The 14022-nt window shown below is 39.1% G+C and overlaps 1 long non-coding RNA gene across 2 annotated transcripts in view; it reads left to right on the forward strand.

Moving 5' to 3' along the window:
- LOC146405807 (uncharacterized) overlaps positions 1 to 14022 on the forward strand; it is a 382566-nt gene that overhangs the window by 151556 nt on the left and 216988 nt on the right. For both annotated transcript variants that reach the window (XR_014838978.1, XR_014838977.1), the window contains exon 2: positions 2597 to 2691. This is a non-coding gene — a long non-coding RNA (uncharacterized LOC146405807). The remainder of the gene's footprint in view (positions 1 to 2596; positions 2692 to 14022) is intronic.

The following is a 14022-nucleotide window of genomic DNA, read 5'->3' on the forward strand; positions in this document are numbered from 1 at the left end:
TATCTTACTTAAAACAGGAAGGGACTCATGTCAGCAGCAGCTCACAGCCCAAGGCTGGTAGGAGGGGAAATTTTGTCACAGCCCGCATTAAGCTGTATTGAAATTTCAAGAAATAAGTTGATGGGGCTCTGAAGATCAGCTCTGTCTGCCTCAGCCAGGACTCAAGAAAGGCTTAGGCTCTCCCAAACCTTTAGTCAGAAATCAAATTACTCAGGGATCTTCCATTATGTTCAAACCAGAGGACTTTGAAATCCATCTGAGTCTTGCTTCTGGCAGCTTTCGGTAACACAATAATGTACTCTGAAGGCACCTCTCCCACGTGGGATGGGTTGTCAAGTAGAATCTATTTACATAGTTGCCTTAACATCTTTCCATCTCACTGGAGTCTTCCCCCCAAAAGCATTGCATTCTTTTATAGCTCACCGTGGACTGTTTGCTAAAAAAGAATTTACTTTTTTTTTTTTTTTTAAACTAGAGCCAATAGGAAACTTTCTCATTTATGTTGAGGTGGTACATTAAACAGTGCTAAATATCCTCAGAAATGGCCTTAATTATCTTTGAAATATTTTGAAAATTTACTTGAGATGAGAAAACAACAAGATATGGCTTGGAAAAAGCAAATTAATTTATAAATAATAAAGTAATTCAGGTCAATTCAGGTTGACAAATACTCAGTGAAGGCCATATATGTGCAAACACTGCCACGTCCTTTGGAAAACAGTGAAACAATAATATATCCTTGTCCCCAAGAGTTTCTAGCCCAAACCTTGCTTAAATTCCATTTTTCTGGAGCTGCGTGTTTATAAGAACATTATCTGCATGTTTCTAATATCTGTGGATGAGCACTGTGTTTGAGCAAATGCAATCATAACCTCAGGCATAATGTGATGTCACCACGATGCAATCATAACACTTCTTTGTAAAGGAGAGAACTAGGATGATAGCCTGTGAACAGAGACATGGAGAAAAGGAGAAAGAAAAGGAGCCACATAATCGAAAAGTAGCTGCATTTTACCCACATCCTTTCAAATTCCCAATTTGCTAACATACACCTCTTACGAATTTATGTCCTAACACTTTCCACTTGAGGTCCCTAAATAAATTTAAACATAGATTTACTCAAGTAAAACCTCATACACATGTAGCTACACCCACTCACCATGCTAAATGAAAACAGAGATAGCTTGTAGAGTGCGAGGAAGGGAGATTTTTATGCAAATACATATTTAAAATAAACATTAATTTTTTTTTTGGTCTTTTCGTCTTTTAGGGCCACATCTGCGGCATATGGAGTTTCCCAGGCTAGGGGTCCAATCAGAACTGTAGCCACTGGCCTACGCCAGAGCCACAGCAATGGGGGATCTGAGCCATGTCTGTGACCTACACCACAGCTCATGGCAATGCTGGATCCTTAACCCACCAAGCAACGCCAGGGATCGAACCCACATCCTCATGGATGCTAGCTGTGTTTGCTTACTGCTGAGCCACGACAGGAACTCCAATTATTTATAACATATTTATAAATAAATAAGTAAAACTAAGCAAAACAACATCATTCCTAGAGAAAGATGATGTGATTTCATTGCTGAGTCCAATCTCATACTGCTTGCCACATGACAGGCCAGTAAACTGAGAGATGAAGTATTAGGACAAGAAATAATGACTGTATTCAGACAGCCCACTGACCAAGAAGATGGTAGACCAGTGCCCTAAAGATCGTCTTACCCAAGTTGAAACTCAGGCTTATTTTATACTAAAGCGGGAGGGGCTATAGTTAGTTGTTGCAGACTCATGTTGTCAAAGAATCCTTTGCTTTTGTAGCTGTCCACATAGGTCAGGTCACAATGTTTCAATAAACCTTCAACAAGACAAATGTTATTATCCATTCAGCAACTTTTTATCCTTACATGAGTGGAAGGGTATTATATCTTTAAAGGTCACAGCCTTGAGAAGGAGCCATCCTATATATTTCAGGCTATACGTGATATTCTTAACTTACAGCAAAAGCAGTAGAATACAAAGGTTAAAGGAAAAGGAGCAGATCCAGTGTGTAGTCAGACGTGTTCTTCCTTATTACAATTTGGGTAACATCCTCCCTGACATCTCTCCCTTCTTTATACATCATGAGTAGATTTTTTTTTTTTTGTCTTTTTACCATTTCTTGGGCCGCTCTCGTGGCATATGGAGGTTCCCAGGCTAGGGGTCGAATTGGAGCTGCAGCCACTGGCCTACGCCAGAGCCACAGCAACGCAGGATCCGAGCCGCATCTGCGACCTACACCACAGCTCACGGCAATGCCGGATCGTCAACCTACTGAACAAGGGCAGGGATCGAACCCGCAACCTTCTGGTTCCCAGTCGGATTCGTTAACCACTGCGCCACGACGGGAACTCCAAGATTTTATAGATTACATTAGGTTATATATACAAATGCATATTGTAACATACATATATGATCTGTGAAGCAAGAGAAGGATTTTATGTCAGTGCATATTATCACCAGTTACATTTGTGAGATTTGTACCCATTTATTTTCTACTGTGAGTGATGCCAGACTCAGTAATCCCTGATGGAGTTTCTCCCTTCCCCTCCTCTAGGAAGAGCTCACGTGGGCACACCATGAAATCTCTTAGCCTGCCTGAGAAGGACAGAATAGTGGGGATCCTGGAGGAAACACTCCTCAGAAGAACTGGTGAGTAATATCTCCAATAAAGGACAGTTCATGCAAGTTGAAAATGTTTGTTTGGAGAATTTAGAGAAAAGCTGCCCTTCACCTGAAAGCTTTTGTGATGATGGGTTGTACAGGATGTCAGATTAGAGAAGACAAAACTGTCTTGTAGTGTGTGCAGCTTCTGTTAGTAACCCCATGGGAAGGCAGTGTCCTGCAGTGTACCTCCCCTAGGGAGTGGAAGACAAATTGTCCTTTTCCATGCATTCTTATATCTAGCCACTCATGCTCCCACCTTTCTTGGATTATTCAAAGGGATCGAAGAGCCTTTAGAAGGAGATTATAAATTTTCTGCAACGCAGGTATGTGGAAACTTCACCAATTAATTAAAGGAAAAGAGTTATGACTATATTTGATCCTCAAGATTTTAAAGCACTATCTGTTGGCTAGAACTGAGAAGAGTTACTTATAAACAAAGATATAAACGTAGATATTGATTTAGCTATTACCAGGGCTACCATGCTATTGAGCTCCACCATACAGCCTTCACATAATGTTTGTAGATCATAGTATAGAACTTATTGTATTTGGTATTTTGCTACTTGTTATTATAGAAATATTACTGCGTGTGGAAGTGGAAATATTTTATTGTGTTTAAAGCTACAGTGTGCTGCATTGTATAAATGCACCATAATTTACCTAATCAATTGTCTATTGATGTGAATTTTAATCTACTGTTTTCCTATTCCAATAATGCAGTAATGAGCATCTTTTTACACATATTCTTGTGCATTTTCTACTTCATTCAGATGAGTACCAAGAAACAGAATTAAAGTGTTAATTTGCATTTAAAATTGATAGATACGTCTCCTCTCCTGCTTCAAGTGTTTACTAGCCCATGTCCAGATGAAACGTAAATATTAAGGTGATTGTATTAACCCACTGGTATTGACAAGGCAAACATTTGTTTTCTTTGTTAATGTTATGGCTAAGGTTTGACTATCTTGTCGTTCAGGCCAGTTCTGTAAGTGTGTGTGTCTACACGTATATGAATTTTGATGGGGAGGAAGTTTAGTGGCAGTGGCAGCCACGTTAGCAAGCTGTGTACCAACACTTTTGCCTTTGGGGCACCCATTTAGGTACCACATAACCCATCGTTCTTCACGGTTAATTTTTATGGTGAAACTGGGTCCTAGACAATGAAAGTAGGAAGAAATGGGTATCACTTCATGGCCTGGTCCATAAAAAACTTCCCATCGGATTCTACAACTTCTTTCCCTTTTCCCGTCTACCTACTGAGTGCAGAGTTTACAAGCAACCCTGAATTATTTCCTGGAACACAGCCTCCCTCCCCTGTCAATCCTTTGCTTGCCGCCAACCTGCTTCAGAGAGTGAAAGACTGATTTGTGTTGTACTAAGCCTCTTGTTTGAGAATTGTTCTTTTTATAGCAGGTAACCTATCATGACTACTACAGATGCACTGTCACCAGAGTATTCATTTTGATACGTTCTGAGATACTCCAAGTAGCCACCGATTTAACTTGCTTCCTTCTAACAAGCAGTTTATAGCTAGGATGGGTCAAAGCACACAAATTAGTCTGTGGATTATGTCTGAAACCAGGTTACATGAGCCATATTTCTGCAGAAGGCTATCAGGACACTTAGAACCATAGAGAAATATTAACTGAAAAGTAGCGTATATTCTATCCACAGCAAAAGTTGAAGGCTTGTTCACAAATACACAGACAGGGTGTGTGCTATTAGTGGCTTCTTTCTTGTGACTTCCCAAGGCTGCCCAATCACATTGCAGGATCTCTCTAGAGCAAAACAAGTCAGGATTGGCAGCAGGGGTTGGGGGGAATACCTGGAAAGAGTGCTAGAAGTCTGGGATCCAGTTCTCAGGCCGTATTGGCCATTGGCATGCTGCGATCTTTGGAAAGTAACTTTCCTTCTCGGGATATGCATATTCTCCTGTAGAAAAGGGGCCAGTCAAAATAGATCTGAGATTGCAAACAATATACATCCTGTTTATTAACTCTGATTGATCATGGATCTCTATTGAAAAGCAGTCTGATGTTACATCAAAACTGAGTAGAAAAATGTGGCACATTTGCAGTGTGCCACGTAGGGTCTTATAGTGATATATGTGTCCTGTTTTGTCAATTCTGTATTTACGGAGTCTTTGGATCATAAAAGGGGTACCCATTGTTTATTCTTATATTTAAATTTCATTTCAGTGTCTCAGACCCAATAACAGCAGAAGGCTATGGGTTAATGTTGGGAAAGATGTGTTACAAGTATGAGCTTTAAAGTTTACACACCCATTTCAAATCCTTTTTCTCCTACTATCTTATTTGTGAGATTTGGGGCACGTTGTTTATTCTCTCTGTACTTCACTTACCTTATCTTCAAATATCAAAAAAAAAACTACTTCAGAGTTCCTTATTGCAATAAAATGAAGATAATCTCTTTAGAAAGTTTAGTGCCAAGTTTGCTATATGCTAAGTACTGCACATGTGGCAGTTAAGTCTTGTAGTTACTGTCAGGAAGAGGAATGTGACAACCTGAGGAGAGGGGTGAGAAAGCTCTTGAGGAAATTCTCCATAAACATGGTTTGTGGATGGAGAATAGAGAAACTTGGCAGTGCCTAGAAAAAACATGGATTTCACATCATCTTTCCAAGTTCTCCACTGATGAAAAATTTTAGTTTTAGCTAGTTTTTGCCCTCTCCAAAATCATAATTTCCTTTTCTGTAAAATGATGATACAAGAGTTGTAGCTTCCTTTTATTGACCAGTTACTATGTGGCAAGCATTATGCTAGGATCTTTACATTAATTGTTTTACACAATCCTGAGATGATCCCAGAAAGGCGGATTTCTTAGCCCCAAATAAAATGAAGGTTTATCACATTTAGGTTCATCCAGGGAGAAGGTGAAGGAACTGAGATTAGAACCAGTCCACCTGAAGCCAAATATCTGATCATAGTAGTTCCCACCTGACGGCAGTGACAGGTCACTGCAGAGGGCGGATTCAGTTCCCTGACCAGCACGGTGGGTTAAATGACCTGGAGTTGCTACAGCTGCGTGTAGATAACAGCTATAGCTTAGATTTAATCCCTGGCCCAAGAATTTCCATATGTCATGGGTGTGGCCATAAAACAAATCTGCTCATAAATATTCCACATGTTACATATCTCAGAGCCTTGTGGTAGGGATTAGATGGAGGAAATACTTGATGCAGTATCTGCTACTTATGTGCTTATTAAGACTAATTATTTTTTCTCTCCTCTGACTCTTAGAAAGCTTTCAGCCCCACCCCCTCTCAAACCCTTGAGATCTATCTGTTGGAATACCTTCTTGCCTTAATGATTAGACCTCAGCTGCTAGACCCATATTTTGAAAGAGAAATATGCACAATAGTCAGATGCACAGACTTAGCTATGCTACTTCATGTTGAATTTACATTTTTTAGATCCAACTGAAAGCTGAATTTTGTGAAATATTTGTCATTGACCACCTCTATGCTTTTCTCTTATTAAAGTTTTTCAAAATTGTATAGGCTTAACTTTCTGTATAGCAGAAAACTCTACCCCAGTATTTTGTAATAATCTATGTAGGAAGAGAATCTGAGAAAGAATGGATATGTGTGGGTCACTTTGTTGTACAGCAGAAATTATCACAGCCTTGTGAATTAACAGTACTTCAGTAAAACTTAAAACAAATTGTATAGGCTTCCAATGACCACCCTAGCCCATGACTATATCCAGCGAGCTGCCTCTGGAGAGAGAGATCTCTTAGTGAAAGACAGTCCTCTAAATGTCCATAAAGGACATTTGTGCAACCGCATTATTTATTCTTTCCTCAAATAAAACCTAGCAAAGAACATTGATCATCACTTTGATTCCTATTGGAATCACACACACACACACACACACACACACTTAAAAACACACACAAACTTATACACACACGCTTATACACACACACACACGCACACACACACACACTAATACACACACCAGAAACATTCCTTACTCTGCAATTAAAAATTTTAATATCTTCTACCCTCTTTTTTCAGCAAGGTTATTTCCTTTGTCTATTTGTTTGTTTCTCTAAAGAGCTATATTAAAGGGCTTTTCCTCTTGGCCCATGGAATGAAAAACTTTACAGCTTTACATATCATGTTTTGCTGAAGCAATCTGTTCTTATAGACAATTCATACGAATTCTCACTCTATAATAGAAAGAGCTACCACTTGTAGACCTGGTACTATGGCAGGTAATCAAGTGCGTGTTTTATATAAGCACCTTGTAAAAAAGGTACTGTCATCAGCTAATTTTACCAGAGAAGACAATGAGGCTTAGAGAAATTACATCACTGCCTAATAGCACATAACCAACATGAAACAGGGCTTTCCTGTCCCTATGTCTGTGCATCTGACTGTCAGGCATGTTTCTCCTTCAAAAAATAAAAGATGTTTTCTATTCTATTACTGAAGCCACATAAGATAAATATTATAAATAAGGGCTTGTGTTTATAGAGTGTTTAGTGTGTGCTGTGCACTATTTTCCATTATTTATATCATAGTTCCTTTCATTCCTATCACAACCCTATGAATTATGTATATTATTTGTCCAACTTTTATAGATTTCTATTGAGACATGCAAAAAAATGAAATTACTTGTTCATTTTACAAATAAGTGAAATTCCTTGTAAAAATAAAATTACACAGGCTTGTTAGCAGTAGATCCAAGTTTTTTACCATGCCAGTGTGACTGCAGAGCCTATGCACTCAGCCATACAGGGTACCATATGGAGTAAAAATGCAAAGACTTCTTTGCTCTTTCTGTTCAAACCTACTTAACATACACACTGTCTTGTATTTTTCCATTCTCAAAGAGGAGTATATACTATTTCAACACATATTATATTCCAGCCTCACTAATATAAACACTTTTTTCTTCCCTCAGCAGACAGATATTATGTGTGTGTGTGTGTGTGTGTGTATCTCTGAACTTATTCCACACACAGAAAGAGAGAAAATATCATTTATTTATCTCAGATTTATCTCAGGAGAAATCTGGAAACCCTAGGCCTGACTAGCCTCCAAATACCCTTCAAGTGGAAATTTTGAAAGAAAAAAAAGAAAGTTACTATTTTTGACTGCCTCTTCATTCCGAGAGCTCTTTGCTTTTCACTCTCAATTGCACAGCCAGCTCTGTGGCTTTTGTACAACATGGACTTGTTATAATGCACAATTGCATCTCCTCTTGTTTTATCCAGGGCAAGTACGCACTCTCTCGCTCTTCTTTTCCTTCTTTGTCCATTTAGTTTTCACATCATCTCCTGGCTTGCTGGCTCCAGAATGTTTCTTAGGAGAGGTACGTTCGGAAAAGACCAAGACGACTGAAGACTGATAAGAGCTCATAGGACAACCAGGGCTTTCTGCCATCCTTCAAGGTTCTCCTGGGATGCATGCCCTTAGAATCCTGTTGCCCCATACTCCCTGTCATCTTACTTAAGCCTTCTCAACAGTTTTTTCTTAATCTGTCCCCAGGAACACTAAAAATATTTTGTTTATATCGGTAATTGAAGGACTGGGCTGTTTTTTGTCCCAGTGCTAATAGAATCATAGAATTCAGTGGCAGGAGTGAGGAATGTGGAATAAGAACTTCTCAGTTCTAATGTGGACTCTCTAGTTACGATTTGGCTTTTCCCCCTTAAAATTGGATATGAGAACACTTACTACATGTGATTCACAGGGCTCTTGGACATTTACCCTCAGTTATGGGGGAGAAAGGATTGTGGGGACTCTGTCTCTGTGTCTCTGTGTGCCCTCTTCCATCTCTTACAGGAAGAGACTTAGTGCCCATCTAGTCTAATATCATCTCCTCTCAGTAATGAACTTCCTTGGACTTAGTGCCCATCCTAGTCTAATATAATCCCGTCTCATTAATGATCTTCCTTACTTCTTCAGAGACTCTGTTTACAAGTGTTTTATCCTAAGGCTCCAGATAGACATGATTTTGGGGTGGGGGGTGTTATTCAATAACTGCAAAGGAGTAGGAACTCTTTTAGAGACTAATTGGTGAAAGCCTGCCTGATTGGTGAAAGGGCATTCCAGGCAAAGAGAAGGAAATGAGCAAAGGCCTAAAGAGTATGGCACCCAAGAACTGTTTCAAAGATGTCAACATGCTGAAGGAAGGAAAGAAGGCTAAAGGAGAGTTGAAAGAGATACGGATGGGCAGAAAGTAGGGTTTATAAATTAAGCCAAAGGGTTTGAGCTTTGATAAACATTGGATAACATGTTTCAAATAAAAGGTTAACATGACATTTACTGTGCTTCAGAGAACTCATCCTGGCCCTAGGCAGAGAATTTAGCATGAAGACAGAAGACAGGTCTCTAGTTGGGAGGCTGTGGCTGGAGTGGAGGTGAGAGAGGGATGGTGGTGTGAGTCACAGCAGACGCCATGGAGAGGGAGATAAGCTGTGTGGTTTGAAAAAAGAGAAGATGTTTAGTTTAAAATGCCTACAGGGCTTTATAATTAAAAAGGTAACTATGTGAGGGGATAGATGTTAACAAAATTTCCTTTGTTAATCATTTTATAATATGTACATCTATTAAATAATGATGTTGAATACCTTAAACTAATACAACATTGTATGTCAATTATATTTCAATGAAATGGTGAGAGGGGGCAAGAAAAAAGGGACTTGTAGGAGTTAAAGCAAAGGGGAAGGCAGAGAGGTACAGATTTGTGTATGCTTTAATTTTTGAGGGATGTTTTCCTCACATCCTAGTAGCTTCTTAAATTTCCAGTCAATTACAGTGATTTTCCTCAGCTGTACAAAGGCTTAATATAACGAGTGACAATGACCACCACAATCCAGTTTTACAGTATTTCCATCATTGTACAACTATAAATGTAATAAATTCATTGAGTAATAAAAAAAAATAAAATCAATTCTACCACTTTAAAAAAAAGGGTGACAATATTGCGATAACTTCTTTAGCTCCTCCTCTCAATTAAAATTATTTTGCTTTAAAACAATAGTTACTGAATATTAACTAATGTAAAAAATTATAAATAAACGATAGGATTCATTTACTCACATCCTGAAAAGTAGGCTAGGCTTGGCCTCATGATTCAAACACAGTAGTCACCATTTTTTTTTCTCTTTCTAGTTTTCTGTGCCAATTTTTTCCAGCCTGGCTCTATTCTTATATGATGGGAAGAAAGGCTTCTTAGCTACCGCTCTCTTTGAAGCAGAACAGAATGTAATATTCAATAAGAGTATCAGCTTTATACTCACAGTCCCTGAGAACAAAAAGAGAGTCTCCTCACTAACTTGGTTCAATTTCTTGGGAAAAGTCTAATTGTCCCAGAGTAGATCTGGTTTCTACCCCGAACTAACCTTTGCCCTCAAGTAAATGGAATACTCTGTTCATCCTGGATCATGTGGCAAAATTTTTGGATGGGTGACTTCATCTGAGTCTCAGGGACCAAGAAGATTATTACGGAATGAGTAAGAGATGATTCTCCAAATGAAGGGCTATGAAGTACACCAAAATAATAATCAGAATTAACACATTCAACACACCCACCGCAGTAGTTGAAAGCGAAAGTAATTGTCTCGACACAGGGTAAGGATAATATTCTTAATTCATAATTTATTCCATCAGCTTTTGCTATTGCCTAATCCATCCATCCATCCATCCTTCTATCAAAAATTATAAATAAACAATATTCATCCATCCATCCTTCCATCCATCCAACCTTCCATCCATCCATCCATCCATCTACTACATGTTTATGAAGCACCCACCACTTGAAAGTAGCTAAGGGATTAAAAGTTAAATAACATGTGGTTTTTGTCCTCTGGTTGCCTATGATGAAAAAGGAAAGACAGATATTGCAAATTCATATTTGGATAGGAATTATACAAGACACAGAGATACTAGTTTATTAATATGGATCAATTCATTTTTGTTCAATGGGTGACTAAGGGAATGAATAAGTTCAACCTGCTTCATTAAAACATTTATTTTCAGGAAAAGGAGAGATGACATCTGCTTCAAAACTTCTAAGCAGAACAGAATGTAATATTCAATAAGAGTATAAATAATGAACTGTTAAATATTAAATACAGGATGAATATTCCACTTGGGAATTCAAGAGCGATGTTGTGAAGAAAGAAGTATTTCAGTAGAGACTTAAAAATTGAAAAAATATTTCAATACCTGGAAGATTATTCCAAGCTTGGGAAACACTAGATATAAAAGGCAAGTGTGTGTGAGAGAGTTTGAATAGTTTTAAACAAAATGATAGGTGACTAGTCTGGGCGAAAATGTAGGATACCTTGAAGGTTAGAAAAAGGGATATGGCCAGAAAGATGATTTGGAGATAAATTATGGGCAACATTGAACTTCTGAGCAAGAAATATCAATGATTTTCCATAGATGATTTGAAACCACTGCAGCTGGGGGTCAGGAAATTGAATCGTTTGTGAAATAATCTGTGTTTCAAAGATAACTTAGAGAAGAATAACTGGTACTCATAAGTGCTATCGTGCCCAAAGTCAATTCAACTCTTTCCATTTTTCAATTTAGCATCTACATTTCTGGGAATCTGTGGAGAAATTAGATCTTTTAAAATATTTAAGAACCATTTTCTCTGAAGAAAATAGACTTTCACTGGCTGAGCACTTTACTAGTAAAAATTATTTTTTTAGAGCTCTGACCCTTCCTAGAGAAGATGCCAGATTCTATGATTGCATGGCCTACTTTGCCTCTTTGTATTCAAGACTAAGTTTCAGCAAGGTCAGGGGACACAGAGTCCTAAATACCTTCGTCTTCATACCTAATGCCATGGGGGACGCTCCAGAACCTTTTAGCACTCTCAGCGCATCTGCTAAATGTTAGGTAAATCTTCATTTAAGCAGTCTGTGAAAAGGCTTGTTTCATTTCCACCTCTGTTAACACGCCCTCTTTCCTACCTTCTTTGTCACGAGAAGAAGGCAAAACCAGGGATTTTATGTTTTAGGGTATAAAGAACGTATCTTGAAAAATAGCTGCAGTCTGAAAGACAAGAAAGTGAGAAAATTTTCATCTTCAGAGGTTTTTTTTTCCCTCTCTCTGGAACAAGAGTTCAAAGACATGAGCATGCAGTTGTGACTTGACATATGCAGCGCAGGAAAGAGTCCTCAGACCCGTAAATTCAGGGCGAGTGGCATTTCTCCATCTGCACGGGTGACAGCATGATTCATACCAGCACTCCACCTCTTCCCCAAAGACAGGCAGCCCCCACGTGAGATGTGATCCTGTTGCTGGCAAGTGGGATGTGCATGATAAGCCCTTTGAATATAAGGCATCGGTTCTCACTTTGGAAGGTCGGGCCCACGCAGCCCCCCTGGCCAGTCCCACACACTCTCACCATCCCTGTAAGGAGAAATTCAGAAAGTGTTAAAACGTGCAGAAACTTTGTAGACCCCCACGCTCTTTTTTTTTTTTTTTTCCCTTGGAGAAAACAAGATCTCACAGAGAGACATTGGTCGTTGTTGGTCAGTACTGATAACACAGACACTAACGCAGAAAAAGTATAATCTCTTCTGTGTGAGTAGCCCTTTCCAGTTTATGAAGCATCTTCAGGCCTCGTCTTACCTCCAGGTCTCACAGCAAGCCATTGAAGTAGAATTTATCACTCTTTAGATGAGGAAACCAAACCTCTAAGAAGCTGAACTAACTCATTGAGGGTGAAAGAGCTAGGAGGAGTTAAGAGTTGAGGCTGGAATTGTGATATGGTTAGGCCGCCTGACATGGCATTACCTCTCCAAATGATGCCCGTCGAATCACCCTTTGTTTGGTGTAGATTATTAAGAGAGATTCCAAACAAGAATTCCAGAAGATTTCCCTGAGCCCGTAGGAAGTTAGAAGTGTGGAGTTTCTACTGAGTGCAAGACTCTGTACGGGAACAAACATGCAATAGCTGGAAGTACTATTTCTACCACAGAATAGTTACCATTTAACTATTCTACAGTTCAACTAAGCTAAGCTGAGCTGAGGACACTAGACCAGTTCAACTAAGCTAAGTTGAGCTGAGGACAGTAGATCAGCACACATTAAATAGCAACATTTGACAGAGGAGTTGAGAGAAGTGAGTGCTGAAGGAAGTCTGAAGAAACCCAGAAAGACTAACAGTGAAGACTTAGAAGGAGATGCTAAGCTGGCTTTTTAGGGGCACATGAACCTGGGTACTTGAAGCCAGCACTACATTTTATGACCTGAGATTTTGGATAAGCCACTGAAATCCTCTATTTCCTCATCTATGAAATGGGGTAGCTCATTTATCTTAGGGTTGTGATGAGGACTTAAAATGTGATATGGGATAAAATATCTCAAGTTCTTAGCATAGGGTTTGGTCTGTAAATACTTCTCTAAGGCTTTGATAAAGACCTGAAATTTAGATTGGTACGGCAGGGTGGGTAAGATGTTCAGGGTTGGTCTGCTCAGTGTATGGGATGCTCAAGCAGAGGATGCAGCCACACATCTCTGTGCATCCTGCTTGGCTACATGTTTGCCTAGGCTGACTTCGGCATTCTCAGTGGAAACGGACAGAGGTGTGAAAAGCTCTGGCTGATTGTTACAGCAAGAATATCGATATTTGTGTAGGAGTGCTTTTAGAGCCCAAGAAGAGTCTTACCTCTAGACTGTACTTGGAGATACTTTTAATATTTATTAATATTTTTCTAATCTCTACTCGATAATTATGCATTTATACATTTCTAAGATGTTTGGCATTGTAACCATCCTTAACTAACAGTTTTAAATGACCACTCATATCCCAACCTTGGCCCGTTTCAACATGTTGATTTTCACTTAACAAGTTCTATTTACATGGTTTGGGATTGGCATTTGTACCCTGTGGTATACGGAATGGTTGACCAACAGGGACCTGCTGTAGAGCACAGGGAACTCTACCCAATATTCTATGATCATCTATGTGGGAAAAGAATCTGAAAAAAAGAATGGATGTGTGCATATGTATAACTGAATAACTTTGTTGTACCTCAGAAATTATCACAACATTGTAAATCAACTATAGTTCAAAAAGTAAAAAAAAAAAAAAAAAAAAATCAGTGAACACTTGAGCCAGAAATCAATACTTCTAAGGCAGTGACGCCCAGAAATGGGAGATAATCTGGCTGCTTGAAGAATCCACAAACTTTCTCAGAGACGTGAGCAGATCTCTAGGACGGATTCTTCCTTTTCCTTCCAGGGATCACTTAGAGAGTCCTCTTCGTCATACTGGTGACGTCTCTGCTGGCATTCACCTTCTCCTTCCAACAGGCCAGTCT

Source organism: Sus scrofa, chromosome 2 (genome assembly GCF_054392235.1).
Source record: "Sus scrofa isolate SSC_HxYL_T2T_F1_AM1 chromosome 2, Sscrofa_HxYL_maternal_Yorkshire_Landrace_v2.0, whole genome shotgun sequence".
NCBI classification, from domain to species: Eukaryota; Metazoa; Chordata; class Mammalia; order Artiodactyla; family Suidae; genus Sus; species Sus scrofa.